This window comes from Lissotriton vulgaris, chromosome 4_1, assembly GCF_964263255.1.
Source record: "Lissotriton vulgaris chromosome 4_1, aLisVul1.2, whole genome shotgun sequence".
Lineage (NCBI taxonomy): Eukaryota > Metazoa > Chordata > Amphibia > Caudata > Salamandridae > Lissotriton > Lissotriton vulgaris.
Window position 1 is genome coordinate 1,112,742,044 of NC_141691.1, and position 18,956 is coordinate 1,112,760,999.

An 18,956-nucleotide genomic window follows, 5' to 3' on the forward strand; every position below is an offset into this window, starting at 1 on the left:
CTCGCAGATAGTTTCAATGCATGCTGATGAGACCCAGATTTCTTTGAAAGCAGACCCATCGCTTTTACAGGAAGTCATGTCGGCTTTGAAAGACTTTGGCCAGGTTTCTGTACTCCAGATCAGTTGGTGGAAATAGTGCCTTTTCCCACTGCTGCAAATGCCTGAGTCTCTGTATACTCCAGGTGTAAACTCACACCCGAGTTGGGCATTTGATACTTTCAAATATTTAGGGATCCCCGTTTACCACTTGGAATGAGATCTTATAGATGGTAATCTCGGTAAGGTGCTCACCTCAATCTGGCAATCACTGCTCTTTTGGACACAGTTACCACTGTCTCCTATGGGTATAGTGTCCATAGCAAAGATGTTAATTCTTCACTGACTCATTTACTATTTTGCAGCACTCCTAGTGATTCTGAAGAAACCATTCTTTTGTAACTCCTGTGACTGCTCATCTCCCTGATCTTCAGTGCTGGGAGACATAGGGTTGTGATCAGGACGATGACTCCAGCATTGGAAGTGGGAGGCTTGAGTGCTCCCAATTATGAGCTTTACTGTGCCAAAGGTCAACTTCAATTGCAACTACGCTGGCTACATGACATATCGTGTCCCGAAAGAGACATCCAGGGTCTTGATCTGAGATATGTCTCCCTATTGGGGGGGTTCCTAACATGTCCTTCCTATCGCTTGATGTCGAATGTTTTGGTGAATGTGGTAGTATAGTGTTGTATAAAATATATACATTGAGAACTGAGGGGAGTATCATACACACCCAGTTTGCCCTTGTTTGAGCTCCCACCATGAAGGTCTCTGACAGTGCTTCACTCAACAGATGCCTGTACTGTGGCGAATATACGACGTAGGGAGATGTGGTGGTAGAAGGTACAGTACGCATGTTCGAGGACCTGATGAAAGGGGGCAGTCAGCGTCCACGACAGTTTCTGTTGTATTCGGCCCTAGGTGAGGTGGCTGGTAGAATGGGGGACTACGAGAAAGATTTGTCGTGAGTGACTGGGCCACTAGAAGTAATGAAGACTACAGTAAGCTTGAGATGGGCTATTCAGTTATTTATGGAACTTAGTGCCGGCACAAAATGTCCCAGATGCCAATAGGTCAGTGCGGACTTTCTTCATATACTGTGGGTATGCCCAATGATCTCAGATTACTGGGAATCTGTGATCGCTTGTATTTCTGCTATTATAACATGCGTACTGTACCTTCTACCACCACATCTCCCTACGTAAGATCTTCCGGTGGATCCCCACCGAGACCAGGAAGACGGTCACCCAGGCCCTCGTCACCAGCCAGCTGGACTACGGCAACTCCCTCTACGCCGGAACCACTGCCAAACTCCAGAAGAGACTCCAGCGGATCCAGAACGCCTCAGCACGACTCATCCTGGACATCCCCCGTCGCAGCCACATATCCGGACACGAGAGACCTGCACTGGCTCCCGGTCAACAAGAGAATCACCTTCCGACTCCTCACCCACGCACACAAAGCCCTACACAACCAAGACCCAGGATACCTCAACAGCCGCCTCAACTTCTACGCTCCCAAACGCCAGCTTCGATCGACCGGCCACGCCCTCGCCGCCGTCCCCCGCATCCGAAGAGCCACCACAGGGGGACGGTCCTTCTCCTACCTCGCCGCCAAGACATGGAACTCCCTTCCGACCCACCTCCGCCTGACCCAGGACCACCTCGCCTTCAGGAAGCAACTCAAGACCTGGCTGTTCGAGCAGTAGCGGACCCCCCTCCACCAGCGCCTTGAGACCCTCTGGGTGAGTAGTGCGCTATATAAATGCTTTGATTGATTGATTGATTGATTAAGAATTCCATCCTACCCGTGACCCTGCTCATTGCATCCAGAACATGGTTTCAATAAAGACAAAACAGTCAATGAACTTCCAGGCTTTGGCACTTGTCCTAACAAAGCATTGTATTGTTATGTCCTGGAAAGCAGAGACTGCCCCCTCAATCACAGCATGGCAGACGGATGTAGTTCAGTGGGCCTCAGCAGAGCTCTCAATATGGGCTGACACATGAGCTAGAGATGGGAGGTCTACTTGATTAAGTTGAAGGACCCGTTGGCCCTGGCTGAGTGACACCCTGATAAATGAGGCTGGGAGACCCCTAACGGATATTGATCCCCTGTTGAATATCACATTATATATGTTCATGCTAAACTGGGAGGAGAGATGACGTGAGAGGGGAGGTAATATTGAGCATTATTCTTTTGAAAAGGTTGATTTGTTGCCTATTTACACTGGTACCCAATTTTATTCCCCATAGTCCTATGAGGAATCACTGTTACATAATAATGTGCATGCTTGTATCCAGATTTTTGCTTATGCCCCTTGGCATTGATGTGTTGCTTACTTACCTTGACTGCCTACGGATTCTTGAAGCTGCGTTTTGTTGTACACAGGCTTTTCTTTAAAGTAAAATATTTACACACCAAAAAAAAAACAGTACCAAACAACAGAATAAGAAAGTCAAGGAACAAGAAAGGGGCACAGCATTTTATTAAAAAATGATAGCATAATTTTATTGATTTTTAGTGCCCTTGATGACCACAATCCACCAGAGGATTCCAGAGATCTGAAGTTTTAACGCATTTAAAAATGTTGACATCAACCGCGAACAAGCACTGGCATATTTTTATTTCCCCCGGTTTACTGAGTTTGGTTTTCTTTTACAACGCAGTTGTGGCTGCGTTTAGTGACCATAACCCAGTCATCCTCGAGCTCGCCAGCTCTGTTGGCTTACTCAAGGAGGGAACTAGCAAAACGACAGTCGGCTGTGCGATCCACGGACCAAGGCCGAAGGGTGAAGTGGTCTATAGTGGTCCGTGTAGAGTTCTTCAACAATATATCATGTAAAGCTCGCAAAGAAATAGATATCTGCCAAGACAACTCAAAACAGGGGGAGGAAGTAATCATCGCCTTTGCCACCATGTGTGCCTTAGTATCGGAAGAATTAACTGTCAAATCCAGAAAGAAGGCACAACCACATAAGGGCTGGTTTGACCGAGCTTGCTCAAAAGCACACAGTTGCCTCCTGGAAGAACTAAGAAAAACACCAAGGGACAGGGGGGAAGTTGCCAGACTTAGAAAAGTATATAATAACACCATCCATGCACGCAAAGATGCACTCAAAAAGGATGCTTGGGCCTCTCTAATGGAAAAGGCAACATTAAGAGACAGTGCCAGTTTTTGGGCCATTATAAATAATCCTCTTTTTTCAGGAGAGGCAAATGGAAACTTGGAGGCCAATATTAGTGAGGAGGACTGGTTAGCGCATTTCAAAACCATCTATGGGAGTGATCATGTATGTGAAACAACAACTCTTCTTACAAATAACTTTCCCAAGCCAGCACTCTCCTTTACTGTGGAAGAAGTAGAGAAGGCCATAATTAATACCGTAGGGAAGAAAGCGCCAGGCCCGGATGGTGTCCCAGCCGACATGTACAAGGCCAACACTTCCTTCTGGGCTAACATTTTAACCAACGTCTTCAACGCCGCCACCAACCACAGCTTGCCTACCTCCTGGTCACAAGCCACCATCATACCCATTTTCAAAAAAGGACAAAGGGGAGACCCGAGGTGTTACCGCCCCATTTCACTCATCGACTCTTCGTTTAAAATCCTGGGGAAAGTGATACTGGCCAGGATTGATGAGTGGGCTGCCAACAATAACATTCTATCTAATGCCCAATACGGGTTCCGAAGGGGAAGAGGGACTGAGGATCAGTGCCTCAATTTACACCTGATCCTAGGTAAATACACTGTGGCATCCAGTGGATCAATCTACCTAGGGTTTATATATCTGTCCACAGCCTTCGACTTAGTGAACAGGTCCAGTCTGTGGGAAATCCTCCTGGACCTAGGGATGGACCACTCCTTGGTTTATTTCCTGGCTGAGGCACACCGGGATCTTGAAGCCTCTATCAGGATGACACAGGAGGGAGCCTGCACTGCTGGTTTCAAGTCTACTAGAGGGGTGCGACAGGGGTGCATCCTCGCCCCAATGTTATTCACTTTATATATAAACCATCTGGAATCCACGCTGGAGCTGGCAACATTAGACGTCCCGCGCTTTGGTGGACTGGCCACCCCGGTCCTCCTTTACGGGGACGACGCCGTGCTTGTGGCACGTACTCCCCTTGGGCTACAAAGACTACTGGCAGCATTCGATGTCTTTATGACCTCCCTGGACTTAAAAATCAACACAGACAAGTCACATGTCATGTCAGTGGGAGGGAGAAAAAACAAGAATCCGAAGTCCTTTTTTTGTGCAAATACACCAATTTCTAGCGTAAAAACTTTCACCTATTTGGGGGTGGTATAGGACGATAAGGGCACCTGGGCACCACAAATAACGGTCAAAGTTAACGCTATGAAAAGATCTGCAGCTGCTATCGCCGGCTTTGCGAAACGCGTGGGTGGCAAACCCACGGAAGCAATGCTAGCACTTTACAGAGCGAAATCTATTGCAGTAGCAAGGTACGGGGCTTCCATTTGGGGATATACCAACAATGTAGAAGCGATCCAGGTTGAAGAAAACAGATTCTTACGTATGCTTCTAGGTTTGCCACAATCCACAGCTACCTTCTCCGTTCATACGGAATTAGGCCAGGGGTATATAAGTGACATTATCAAACAGTCCCCAATCTTGATATGGTTAAAAATGTGGCTGAACCCTAATTTAACTTTGAACCACACAATCATGAGGGACTGTTTACGCTTGGACAATATGAGAAATATCCCGTGGCTTGCATACATTAAAAATACCCTAAACTCCCTGGGCCGCCCTGATCTATTCTGTAACCCGGATTGTATTGTTAAAGATGATCTGGAATGGTTCAAAGTGAATTTTACTAAAATGAGAGAAACAGAGCGGGAAAGTTGTGAGCTTGTAAAACCCACTGTGAGGGAGCACTATGTTTCAAAGTCCACAATGGCCATCGAACCTTATTTAACGGTAGTGTCAATACCGCTACACCGCTGGTTACTAACCAAATTAAGACTTAATCAGATTCACTTCCTGTTAAATGACTCAAAGGTGTGGGCTAAGCCCGAGGACTTACCTGTCTGCAAATGCGATAGTCACTCTCTGCAGGACACTATACATTTTATGTTTTTTTGCAGCATTTACGCCTTGCCTAGGAAAAAATATATTGTCCCGTTGCTCAAAAACAAGGGGTTTGTCCAAGCCAAACCAGCTCTATTTTATTTTTAAAAGCTAGATTCACCATTAACAATGTTTAGTGTCGCAAACTTCTTGGTAGCTGCTTTTCGCCTTAAAACACGTGCCGGAAACAGACAAAATAACATCATTGGCGACAATTTATGGAATCCTTGAGAAACTGTTGCACTTTTTAAAACTTGTAAATATTTTAATTGTTCACTTTTAATAGTGATATCAATTTAACGTAACTGTACCCCATGATTATGTATTTTGTGTCTGTGTACTTTTTATGATTCGTCATGAATCGAAATAAAGTTGTTTTGAACTGAACACGGGCAAGTCAAAACTTTGTAAAGTTTACAAAGTTTGTAAGAGTTTGTAACACGACTTCTGCGACTCCAACCCAGGTTGGGCTATCAAATCTGATAGCATAGAGGTCTAGTAGGCCTAAAATGAATCTTTGGATAGTTACTTGGCAACCAGAGTGTTTTTAGAGAGTTTCAAACTTCATAGGACAACCGCCATTGACTTCTTTGCAGTGGTCCCAATGCTGAGGGATGCAGGCTTAAAGATGCACAATGTATGCTCCACATGCTGAGCAGTCCATGGGGGTGAGGCAACTCTGCCCATGGATCTCAGGGTGTCACAAAGTCCTCTTTGCATGGGTCAAAGTGCTGCAGATGTAGACCTTTTGTTCTAGCAATACAGCAGTCACAACCAATACCCATGGATCCATCAGATTCGGGTGCAAATTTTGGCTATCCCCAAATTGTCTGTTGAAGTGCCCTGCATCCATTAGCAGAAAAACAGCTGCGGTGGCTACCAGAAAGGCAGTTTGGGCTCTACCAGCTTTAATGTCCACAGCGCCATTCTGAGGGGCCAGCCACCTGACCTTCGGATTGGGGCTGGGAATCAACATTTCCCAGAGCAAGGCATGCAGAGCAGGGGCCAAACTCCCCTAGCCCAAAGTGCAGCAGGTAAATTCACTCGGACATCGCAGCCTCTTCATGTGGGCTTCCAACGGGTGCAAAGTAGTCTTCTTCCAGTCTGGTTCCAAATCCAGCTCCCATTATATCCCAGCAAATTACCCGCAGGCGACAATGGGGTCCTAGTCAATGGGCTAGTAGGTCCCTTCCTATCTGGTGGCACAGTTCGAGTGATGTGTGGCATCTGGCTATCCCAGAGGGCAACTTGCATGCCACAATAAACATGGCTGAAGTCTTCCTTGAGTGCAAAGACCTTGGAAGCCCACTCCCAGGAGTGTAGCTACCATGGGCTGCACACCCACAGAAAACTGGTTCTCAAACAAGTGTTCCCTTCCTTCACCCTGTCTCTACCTTGTCTAGTGGATACAAAAGGCTTCCTATGTGGGAGTGTTGTTGCAGCAACCCTTCAAAGGTGGCGTCACCTTGGATGCCTGCCATTCGGGCTAACTCCCTCTTCAGGCAATCCTGTGTGGAGAGGGTCACACCTACAGTGCAGCAACAGCCTTTGTTCCTGGCCTGAGAGTCGCTTTCATGTCTCCACAGGCAGGCAGAACCCTGTTTCAGTCCCAGTGTCTCTGCAAAGTCACTGGACCAGCTGGGTCAAGGAGTGGCACCTTTCGCAAGTGTCCAGCATTGCATTTGACATAAATGTCGAAAGCACTATGGAGTCACATTTATTTTCCCCTTTAATTTGATACCTTACATGACATGGTTTGGTAGCCTCTGTCAGGAGTTGGACGCATTGGGATGCAAACCGTTAACCATGCAATTACCTTATAAGACTATTTACCTGCCCTCAGAAAACACCAAAACTACAGAGTTTTGCTGTACAGGCATATCAAAAATATGTCTGTCCTAACAATATACAGCTTCTTGCCTTACGGCTTCACTAGCCACCACTGGTAGCGGCAAAGTCGTGTATGCAGTGCATGCACAGCCTTTCCAGTCTGCAATGGCAGCTAAAAGTCGTGTTTTCACTTTGTACCAATCCGTGTGTGACAATCAGTGCTGCAGCTCTTGTGTGGTCAGCTAGGCTTACATGCCCGGGGTACCTGATTACCATATACTAGGTGTTTATAAGTAAGACACCCAATTAAACACCCCGTTTTGAAAAGGAAAGAACACTATCACTGAGGTCTGGACATCAGTGCATTCTCCAAGTCGATACAGAGAGCAGTACAAAATGGGTCAAAAAACTAGGGGAAACCTACAAAAACTGTCAAAAAACAAAGAATGGCCTGGTCAAGAACCTGTAAGTATGCCGCAGCTGTGCTAATGCCCCAAAACCATTAGTAGCACTAGAAGTGATAGCCTGGGTTTATGAGAAAAATTCCCATCAGCCCACCCATGTGGTGGAGTATCGTCATGTGGGAGATGTCACCAATCCCGATCTCAAGCAATGCACCTAGTCATGGTGCAGAGATGGACTACCATGGTGTAGGTTCAAACCACTGGGCTTCACTGGTGATGCTAATGGGGTGCAGTGCAAAAAACATAAGTGAAAAATGTGCATATAAAATTAACTCCAAGGGCCTAAATTAAGTTTAATCAGTAAGGCGCCTGGGTCAAGATTAAAATATGTTGCCTAAATAGTTTGAAATAATAACTATATATGGGCAAAGTGAGTGAAGGTCGACATGTTTCAGCTATTTATGACTGCTGGTCTTAGCTTTCTTCAGGACCATTACAGAAACTTGCGACTGCAAAAGAAAAAGTGATGTACGCTAATGTACAAAGGATAGATCCTACCAGTTCCTCTGAGCCCAGATGAATACTGTAGGGAATCCAGAATTTTATGTATCTCCTAAGGGAGAGATATAAGCGTAAATCAGAAACCATATAGTGCACAGCAGGTTACAAGAGAACAAGCACAGGATGCTAAGCACACATAACAGGGCGAAGGAGAAAGTCTCTCCCCGCTATTTCATACAACTATGTTGAGAACAGTGTATAAAAATCACCAACATGTAAATATATGGTAACTTACCCAGCATTATGTGGGAGTATGCCTCACCTCACCCGGAACCAACTCGGGAAAAAGGGAGGCCCCGCTCTAGTTAAGGAAGGAAATGGACAGGAAAGTACCTTTGAAAATTAGCAAAGGGACTACAAGCCAAATGTGCTGCCATTCCTAAGATGAGTCTTAACAATACCTAGCTTAAAAGCAGAAAGAGACTCAACCAAATGTAAGAAAAATGACTGGGGGACTCTGCAATGATTATTTCAAAACATGGTGGGGAGCTGTGTTCAGCGCTATATACTCATTAAAGTAGGCTCTGGCGCTGTCAAACCCCAAGTATAGGACAGTAAGGTGTATGGTTAGGACAATCTAGCGCTCGCCTACTGGGACTGCAGTGACTAGCCCTGTAAATACCACAAAAATACCACAAAAATATATAGGGGCCCTACCTGTCCGTCGGTACCTCGATGCCAGCGTCCGAGAAGGAACGGAGGTACCGACGTGTGGGGCGCATGCGTATTTATACGCTATTCAATTAGCCAACTCATTACAGCTGTTTTCAATTACCATCGCACCGGCATTGTAGCGGGATGACAGCGCCGAAGGGCGCATGTTCAGAGCAGCCTGAGTACTGACATCGCAGCCCGCATGCGCACCGCGTAGTGTCCGCAGCGCGCATGCGCGAGCTTCGGACCGAGTGTATCTAGCCGCGCATGCCCCAGAATGAACTGCGCATGCGCGAAATTAGAGACACGTCCGCTATACAGGAAACGCAAAAGCGGAGCTCTGTGTTTTAAAGCAGAGAGCCCTCTCCAAACGCAAATTGACTCACAATGTATCTATAGCGATGGGTATTTCTCTAATACCTCCAAGGTATGTTTAAAGGGCAAGTGTCCTCTCTAACATATAGTGAATCACTGCGGATTTCATAGGGATATGTTCTTAACTAACCCCTGTTAGATATAATTGAAGGGCAGGTGTTATTGCTAGCTAGAAGTCTAAATACTGGAACCATACAGTTCATTATGTGAATCACTATTAGAAAGCGCTCAGTGACCATATATGGTCAATGGAAACTTTATATTAACTTGAAAGAGTGATGGCAAGGTTGATCAGAGTGGAAGGCAGATGACAAAACATGTGGACTGGTTGGATTACAACGACGTCCACGGTATGTCATCATTCAAACCTTGTATATGACTTTTCAAAAGGAAAATCCATTTCTGCTCCTTTTTGAAAAGGAATTTCGCCACATCACTGATGTGAGACGGAATGAATGGCCGTTCTATAATGACCCACTTCATTTCTTCAGCATTGTGTCCACGCTCCAAAAAGTGGTTGGTTAATTTGGTAGACTGTTTACGACACCTAATTGTGCTTTTATGCTCCCCTATTCTTAATTTGATCTTGCGGGTGGTATAGCCAACGTATCTAAGGGAACAGGGACACGTTATCATGTAGATAGCGTTGTCGGTGTTGCAGTTGGTGTGCTTTTTGAGCACCCATGACCTCCCAGTCCCTATGTCAACTGTAGTAGTTCTCTCAGTCTGGGGGCAGACGCTACATGACCCACAGGGGTAGTGGCCAGAAACCGGAGGCAGGTTCCATAGGGTTGTCGAGCCGTCAGTCTTGGTAAGTCTAGGTCTTGTATGTACAAGAGTGTCGCGAAGGCTCGGTGCCCTTTTAAACGAGAACAGTGGGAATGGAAGGTTGGCTCCAGTGCTGTTAAGAATCGTCCAGTGTTTGCGTACCATTCTCTGGACAGAGTTGGACAGTGTACTGAATGTGCTTACAAATGTTAGGCGTTCTGTCGGTGGTTTGGGTGGGCGTTTTTCAATCAGTGCCTCGCGGTTGTTGTTCGAGGCACGTTTCCATGCTTTCTTCACCAGATGTTGGGGGTAATAGCGTTCCTCTAGATGTGTGGCTAGTGTGGTTGCATGCTTGTTGAAGAGTTGTAAGGATGAACAATTCCTCCTGACCCGGAGGAACTGTCCCACTGGGAGATTCTCCCTCAGGGAGCGTGGGTGATGACTGTCGAATGACAAGAGTGAATTTCTTGCCATCGGTTTGGTAAATAACTCACTGCGGAGACCTCCATCCTCGGTTTCTGATTTACGCTTATATCTCTCCCTTAGGAGATACATAAAATTCTGGATTCCCTACAGTATTCATCTGGGCTCAGAGGAACTGGTAGGATCTATCCTTTGTACATTAGCGTACATCACTTTTTCTTTTGCAGTCGCAAGTTTCTGTAATGGTCCTGAAGAAAGCTAAGACCAGCAGTCATAAATAGCTGAAACATGTCGACCTTCACTCACTTTGCCCATATATAGTTATTATTTCAAACTATTTAGGCAACATATTTTAATCTTGACCCAGGCGCCTTACTGATTAAACTTAATTTAGGCCCTTGGAGTTAATTTTATATGCACATTTTTCACTTATGTTTTTTGCACTGCACCCCATTAGCATCACCAGTGAAGCCCAGTGGTTTGAACCTACACCATGGTAGTCCATCTCTGCACCATGACTAGGTGCATTGCTTGAGACCGGGATTGGTGACATCTCCCACATGACGATACTCCACCACATGGGTGGGCTGATGGGAATTTTTCTCATAAACCCAGGCTATCACTTCTAGTGCTACTAATGGTTTTGGGGCATTAGCACAGCTGCGGCATACTTACAGGTTCTTGACCAGGCCATTCTTTGTTTTTTGACAGTTTCTCTCAGGGCACGAGTGGTTCTTGGTCATTAAATATAGCCCTACATTGACCCTCCTCAAATTTATTTTCTATATGTAGTGAAACCTACAAAAAGCCTGTTTTCTCACAATATCAATTAAAAATGAGCTCCTTAGAGTTTATCATAAATCACAATGCTTATTGAGATGAAGCAGGTTTACTGCAAGGACAGCGATACAATGGTGGAAAGGGAAAAACTCTGCCCAGTTTCTTCTGGTGTTAAATCGGTGCCACTAGTACCTTGGTTCAATATGACGTACGAATTTTAAGAAACTACCACATAAATCTCATTATCCTAGCAAACATGATCAAATGAGTTTTCACCTTCAAAATTCACACTGGCAAAGTAACTAGCAGCTGTATGGCTTTTTGAAGCAGAGAAACTAAAGATGCTGTTTGACCAATCCAGTCATGGCAGACATTGATTAAGATAGTGCTGTGCAACATGCGATACAAGCCGATTTATCCAATTAACTAAAATCTTGACCAATATTAAATCCGAGTCGATGAGACTAATAGGATAAATAGATATTAAAAAATATATATATTTATGTTTTTGAGAAATACAATAGAAAGGTTACAGGTAATAAGAGTTCGGCCATTTCATGAATCATCTGAAGGAGGCTGTGATCATTTGAGATGCTTTTTGAAAAGTGCTGTTTACTGAGCCAGCATTATGTTCATTTGCACATTTTTAAATTATTATCCCAATTGCGGCATTCACTACAAATGCATGCCCGGATGATATAATCAGTGTACATGTACCGTTCAAAGTTTCTTCATCAAACGGTATACCAACAGAATACAAAGGGTTAGTTGTAGAATTATCCTACTGCATTTAGACTATGCACTATTATAACTGATGTAGCAGAATGAATATCATGCTTCTCACTTGTTTAATCCGAGCAACAAAGAGAAACCCACACTGTTCACCAAATTCAAAGCAGCATATTTTAATATTTGTTAACAAAAGACAGCCTTAAATAACACTCAAGTGTCTTTAGTCAAAGTAAGCTCTAACATGTGCCTGCATGCGAAGCGTACTTTTTGCAAGGAGGAATAGCAGAGTAATTTACATACAATATTTAGAATGTTCACATCTTCTCTGGTGGCACTCAACTAATATCATATAACCCGCTCAAAAAGCTTTTTAAAAAATCGTAGAAATGAATTATCAGTCATAACATCTTCTTAGTTTTAACTTGTTGAACAATTTCACCTGTCTAAAAACCCTATTTTCACCAATCCATAACTTGATTGATAGACAGATTACTTCATACATGATCGGACAGACATTGGGCAGCATTGCTATGAATCGTTAACCAAGTTTATTAATCTTTCCAAACTAGGAAAGAATCAACCATCGAGAGAAGCACAAATAAGCATGTGGTTTTCCGCTTTTATCTTGTTATCTACCAATGTGGATAAAGTAAATCAACATTTTTTCTTGGAGAACATTGTTTTGCCAGATTGCTTGTTGTAGTGTTGAAACAGTAAGATTTGATAACCAGCACTTATGAAGAGACTCCAGAATGAATTTCCTTTTTCTATTTTTCAAACCATTGACATTTGATTTTGATAAAAGTGACAGGCAAGCCATTGCCTTTTTAAAAAATATATTATTAAATATTTTAGAACAATTCAAGGCCTAAAACGATTTAGTCGTGCCATTATTGTCTCTTCCTTAATCAGGCATCTACAGAAAATAACAATTTCTTTACATGGTAGAATCAGTTTCATAAAGATAATAAACCCTAGATTATCAGTCATTCAGGGTAAATCATAAGCCTATATGTTCAAACAGTTAGTCAGTCAAAATCACTTTATTCGGTTAAACAAAACCATAGAGCATGCTAAAAAATCCATTGATAAAAACCGAATAATACATAACGATCCTGCAAAAGTCAAACATAATATATAGCCCAGGTAACAACTGTACATTATAAAATCTTTTTTTTTTAAAGGAATAAATTAACCGGTTATAATATTCGTCACCCAGATTTACAAGGAAATAATTTTACGTTAAAAGGGAATGAGCATTTAATAGGTCAGATCGTATGGGTCCTCTTTTTCTTCTTTTCCTTACTGCCGCCACGAAAAAACTAGCAACAATAAAAATTCCCCATGGGTTATTAAACATCTGCAGATATATTAAAGCTGGTCTAGCCAACAGAAAGCTCAACACAAGAAGCAACAGCGGACCCTATAACGCCGCACCTAAAATCCAGTTCCAAAATAAGTCCTTTTTTATACTTTGTACTGCCAACCCAAACGTCAGCTGCTGTTTGACGTTGCTGTGCTTTCCAGATCAGTTAGATGATTTATTCATTGTTTATGGGGGCGCACCAAATAGAAGTCCAAAAAAACAGTTTCGTTTGAGTATGTAGAAAAGTTCTTTATTTATCTTTATCCATTCTTAAAATACAGATCACCAGATAATATACAAAAAGGTCAGCCAACGCGTTTCCCTCCCTACCAGGGAGTTTCTTCAGGGCTGAAAATACAAATAGATAAAAGAAAAACTAACATCAGTTTCCTGTGTCATAGGTCTTGTACACATTTCCCATTTCACAGTTCATTTTAAAATTGAAAGACACATTTTCTCAAAAAAGGAAAATCACAATATCCACATTTTCTCAAAAAAGGAAAATCACAATATCCACATTTAGGGAAAGACTGCTGAAGAGCTGTTAAGAACACTCAACAATAACTTGTGCAATCATATTACAAAACACACGCTTTGTGGTTATCCCAAAAACCACCTCTCTAAAATGTGCCGCCACGGAAGGGGGACAGAAAGAATTACATGGAAGGCCATAAAGAGAAATGGAGAATCAACGACTGATTACCAGAACCACAGATAGCTCTTGTTAGGTTTCAAAAATTAACACACTTTAAGACAAACAAGCATCAAACAAGTTTTAAACCATATACCATAATGTCATTAACAATACATTGTTCCCTATCTGCTCATGGTCATCTCATATCCTCATGGTACATTTTCAATGAATATTTTCAATAAATTTCATACATGATATGCTTTCCCGTCATATTCCTGTCCTTTGGAGTATGGGTTTTCCAAGGTGAGGAGCAGAAGAAGAGGAGGGGATTTTTTTTTTAGGGCAAGGGCAAATAAAGAATATTTTCAATAAAGTTTAAAAAAAGAAGAAGAAACTGATGTAAACTTGGAAGCTAGTTTGTTACATACGCTCTTTTCCCGCTAGTATGCGGACTTGTCTTGCATATACATCACAATGCTTCTTGAGTTGTCCAATTCCTATTCCCATATATACGTGTAGTACTGACAATCTAGTATCGAGGTACAGGTTCTTACCACAGCGGTCTTTTCTGGTAGCGTGGGGTCAAGTAATTCCCTTTTTCCAAACTGCTTCCCTTTAGTCCTGTCCACTTGTTTATTCTTGTATCGGTCTATTCAGGAAAAGAGAATGTTTTTAGGTCCCTACATTTAATGGGATCCTTTGGTTTTCTTTATTATTTATTTTCTTTTATGCATACCTTTTATCAGTGTAGTTTGTTTCTTCCCTTATAGGTATCCACGTTCCCGGTGTTGGAAATTATTGCCACAAATAGTCCAGGAAGTTCAATTTCTTCCTTTCCCTGGCCGTATCTATGGAAGGTCGCTCCTCCACTTTCCAAAAAGAAATGGTAAATTAAGAATAAGTGGGGGCCAGGCCAGGAAAGTACAACACCAAAAAAGACAAGGAGAGGGGGCAGGAGGCACCAAAGGTCCCATGGGAGAGCAGGGCGAAGAACAAGTGAGGAGATCAGAAAGAGGGAAGAACAAACCCAAGGAACAAGTGAAGCAATAACTGAGTGAAGGGAGTGAAAATGAAGAAAGGGGTAATCAGTCAGAATTGAGAATAATCAATTTATCAGACAGGAGCTTAGATCCAGATGAAAAAAGTTTACTGTGTAAAGGTTTGGGGTTTTGTCCTACTCAGGATGGGGACGTCTCTGATGTACATGTGGACTTATTTAGATTCACAAGACAGCTAAAATTAAAGGAATTTTTTCAGCAACAAACCCATGTGTAATTCGATATCTGGGAACCAAGGGGATGCAGTGGAACCTGTAATTATGTCTATTGCTGAGATAAAAAGTTTACAATGTTTAACTACTTTGCATGAAGAAATGGAGGTGGATCTAGACACCATTCGATCTGAAAACAATATCTCTGAAAATGTTTCTGGGGATAGTGGACTACATCCCAAATCCAGATTTCTCCCAAACACATACCATCAAAATATTGACATATTTAATGAGCGAGTCAGTGCTGGCTTACATAAACATGAGAGGGAAAGTAGGGAACAACGATACAGGAACTCTAACCTCACAAAGGGAGAAAGAGCTGCCCTCAAGAGATTAAGAGAAGACCCCAATATAGTAATCAAGGAGGCTGATAAGGGGGGGAAACATCGTTATTATGAACATACAATCAGTGCTCCAGCTCTTGTGTGGACAGCTAGGCTTACATGCCCGGGGTACCTGATTACCATATACTAGGCGTTTATAAGTAAGACACCCAATTAAACACCCCGTTTTGAAAAGGAAAGAACACTATCACTGAGGTCTGGACATCAGTGCATTCTCCAAGTCGATACAGAGAGCAGTACAAAATGGGTCAAAAAACTAGGGGAACCTGCAAAAAGCCTGTTTTCTCACAATATCAATTAAAAATGAGCTCCTCAGAGTTTATCATAAATCACAATGCTTATTGAGATGAAGCAGGTTTACTGCAAGGACAGCGATACAATGGTGGAAAGGGAAAAACTCTGCCCAGTTTCTTCTGGTGTTAAATCGGTGCCACTGGTACCTTGGTTCAATATGACATTGTACGAATTTTAAGAAACTACCACATAAATCTCATTATCCTAGCAAACATGATCAAATGAGTTTTCACCTTCAAAATTCACACTGGCAAAGTAACTAGCAGCTGTATGGCTTTTTGAAGCAGAGAAACTATGGATGCTGTTTGACCAATCCAGTCATGGCAGACATTGATTAAGATAGTGCTGTGCAACAGCAAGTGAGATTGAGAGACAGCTGGGGATAAGGAGTGTTATGAGCGCATAACACACAACCCGATAGGTCTCTGGACCATAGAAATCAATTCAAATTATTGGATTGGAAAGATATGGGACTACTCAGTGACCTAGAATACCAATACCTGCTAGTCTCCAATCCTAAATCCCCTTGCATCTATATCCTCCCAAAAGTACAGAAGGGGGGGGGCCTTCCCGCCCGGTCGGCCAATTATTTCGGGAATAGGATCACCAACTGAGAGGCTATCAGAGTATATTGACCTCAAACTCAATAAACATGTTCAAAACTTACCATCCTTTATCCAAGATAGCAAGGACATTCTGAACAAACTGCAGAATTTTGACTGGTAAAATGACCTATATTTTGTTACTCTAGACGTTACAAGTCTCTACACGTCTATTCAGCATGACATCGGCCTAAAGGCCAGCGAATTCTACCTAGACAGAGAAGGGGCCGACCTATTACATAGAAACCAAATGGTTTTAGAAATGATCGAAGTAGTGTTAACAAAAAATTATTTTCTATTCGATGAAGTGTGATACCACCAAAAGAGAGGTACTGCGATGGGAACAAAATTTGCACCATCGTATGCCTGTCTCTTCATGGGACAATTTGAGAGAGAACATGCATGGAACCAGAGTGCCTCCCCCTGGACCAATAACATCGTGTTCTGGGGGAGGTACATTGACGATATCATCTGTCTCTGGTCAGGATCTGAAACTGATCTTTTGGAGTATTTTGGGTACCTAAATAGGAACTACATGAATGTGAAACTGACAATCGAATACAGCAGAGAGAGTATACATTTCCTGCGCCTGAAATTTTACATCAAAAATGACAAAATCCAGAGTACTCTCTTTCGCAAAGATACCGCATGTAATGCGGTACTGCACGCAAGTAGTGCACACGCTAGCTCTACGATAAACATACCGTTTGACGAGATGGTACGCCTCAAGCGAAATTGTACTGAGGAAGAACTATTTGATGTGAATTTACAAATGCTAAAGAACAGATTTGAAGCCAGGGGGTACAACAAGGAGGTTATTTGTAAAGCAGAGAGTAGGACACGCAAAATCCACAGAAACGAAACCCTCACATTTAACCCCTTCACTGCTGGCCCGTTTCCGCCCCTGTGCTGTAAACAAATGAACAGGGGCGGGTCATGACGAACCCCAGCCGTCATCAGCACACGAGCACCGTAGTGCATGACGGCTGGGGTTCGTCATCAGCATGCAAGGGGTTAAATAACTCAAAAAAACAAAAACAAATACAAATGTCAGATTCATAAACTATACTAGACACAACAGTAATATCTTAAAAATTCTGAACAACTGGTACCTCCTGAAGGAGGTCCCAGGACTGCAGCCACATATAATGACCAACCCATCAGTGACATATCATAGAGGCAGGACCCTACGCAATGAATTATGCCCTAGTTATCTAAAACCTAAAAAAGACAATGGTGCAAATTGGTTGCCACAGAAACCGAAGGGTTTCTTTGTATGCAGGGACTGCAATATTTGTGAATATGGTCGTGACAAAACCAAGCAGTTTGCATTTAATGGTTCACAAAATTTTGAGATTTTATCCTTTATAAATTGTGCTACCACTTTTGTGGTGTATATATTGGGTTGTACCTGCGGTTTAATTTACGTAGGCAGCTCCAAACGCAGTTTGAGGGTAAGAATTCAGGAACATAGGGGAGCCATCCTGAACAAAGACGAAAAATATGCTCATACAAAACATTTCTGGGAGAAACATGGTGGGAAACCAGATTTTTGGTTCCATGGTTTGGAACAGATACAACCTCGCACAAGAGGAGGGATTCGAGAGCTACTGCTCAGACAGCGAGAGGCAAGATGGATATGTAAATTACAGTGCATAAAATACGGTATGAACTTGGATGATGAAATGCACCATTTTTTGTCATAACCTATAGTGATCTGTAGTTGTAATGACAGAAATATAGGATACTTGAAATCTGTATATTGTGATGAGTTTGATGTGTAAGGGATACTCAGACGTGCCAACAAGGTTCTTCCATAAAAAGGGATAAAACTGAATGTGAGCTATACCTAGGCATGTTTGGATATTCCTGTATAAGAGGTTATCGTCTACCCTAGAAACCCACCATTGTCACCTGTCACCTCTCACTATCTTTCTTCCTCCCCCGACTTTCATTCTTCTCCCCCCTCATTTTTCCCTTATACTTCTCACAAGCAGATTGGCCTGTACTTTCTTTCTTTAAAAACACTCCCTTTACCTTGTTCAGTGAACTATTGTACTCCTTCATAGCTTGGATGCTCTCACCTATTGAGCGTCTTTCTGTAATTTTGAGACCCCTCTTTTTCCACTGTGAAGAAGTTAGAATGTATCATACACCCATCCCTACGTTTTGAGAAATACGACTGATCATGTGGGCTTATCTGAACGGACACCTTCAATTTGGTAATAACCAATAGGACACAATGTGTCTTCTTTATATACATTGGTAATAATCATAAGCTACAATAACTGCAAAAGAAACCTAGATGCCCTCGCTAATGGTTATTCACATTGTTAAAAAACTAGATAAAGGGGAGGAGCCAAGATGGCGCTCGGAGCGGACGTGTAGTCCCTCGGCTCCGGGGACCGTCTCCGCCTTCAAGCCTCTCCTGCCAGATATCCTGCAATACAGTGGCTGATTCCGACAGCGGACGCACTTCGCTGACCCGCTATGAAATCCTGAAGCTTTTGCTCCTTGGCAAGTCGGAGAAACGCTTGGACGCAGCTGGCGGCCCGCATCGACGTGCAGACCGGGGCCTCGCGTGTCTATCGAGGCCGGTCATCAGACGCGCTCCCCCGGGCTTAGTGGCGGTGAGATCCCGATTGGCAGCCATCATCGGCCAGCGGACCCTGCACCCACGTCCCGCTGCACGGTTGGCTTTGCGACAACTGCACCAGCCTAGAACTTTAACGCTACGGACACTTGCACCGTGATTTGTGTGCTTATTGCCTGCATTTCGTCCCG

The 18,956-nt window shown here is 43.2% G+C and overlaps 1 protein-coding gene and 1 long non-coding RNA gene across 3 annotated transcripts in view; both read right to left on the reverse strand.

Annotated features, from left to right (window-relative positions):
• The window catches only part of ABITRAM (actin binding transcription modulator), a 756,845-nt gene that overhangs the window by 590,469 nt on the left and 147,420 nt on the right, over positions 1-18,956 (reverse strand). The window lies entirely within an intron of this gene.
• LOC147722953 (uncharacterized) lies at positions 13,261-14,531 on the reverse strand. The gene is made up of 3 exons (XR_015309895.1): positions 14,399-14,531; positions 14,217-14,311; positions 13,261-13,376 (listed from the first exon to the last, which is right to left on the reverse strand). It is a non-coding gene; the product is annotated as an uncharacterized LOC147722953 (long non-coding RNA).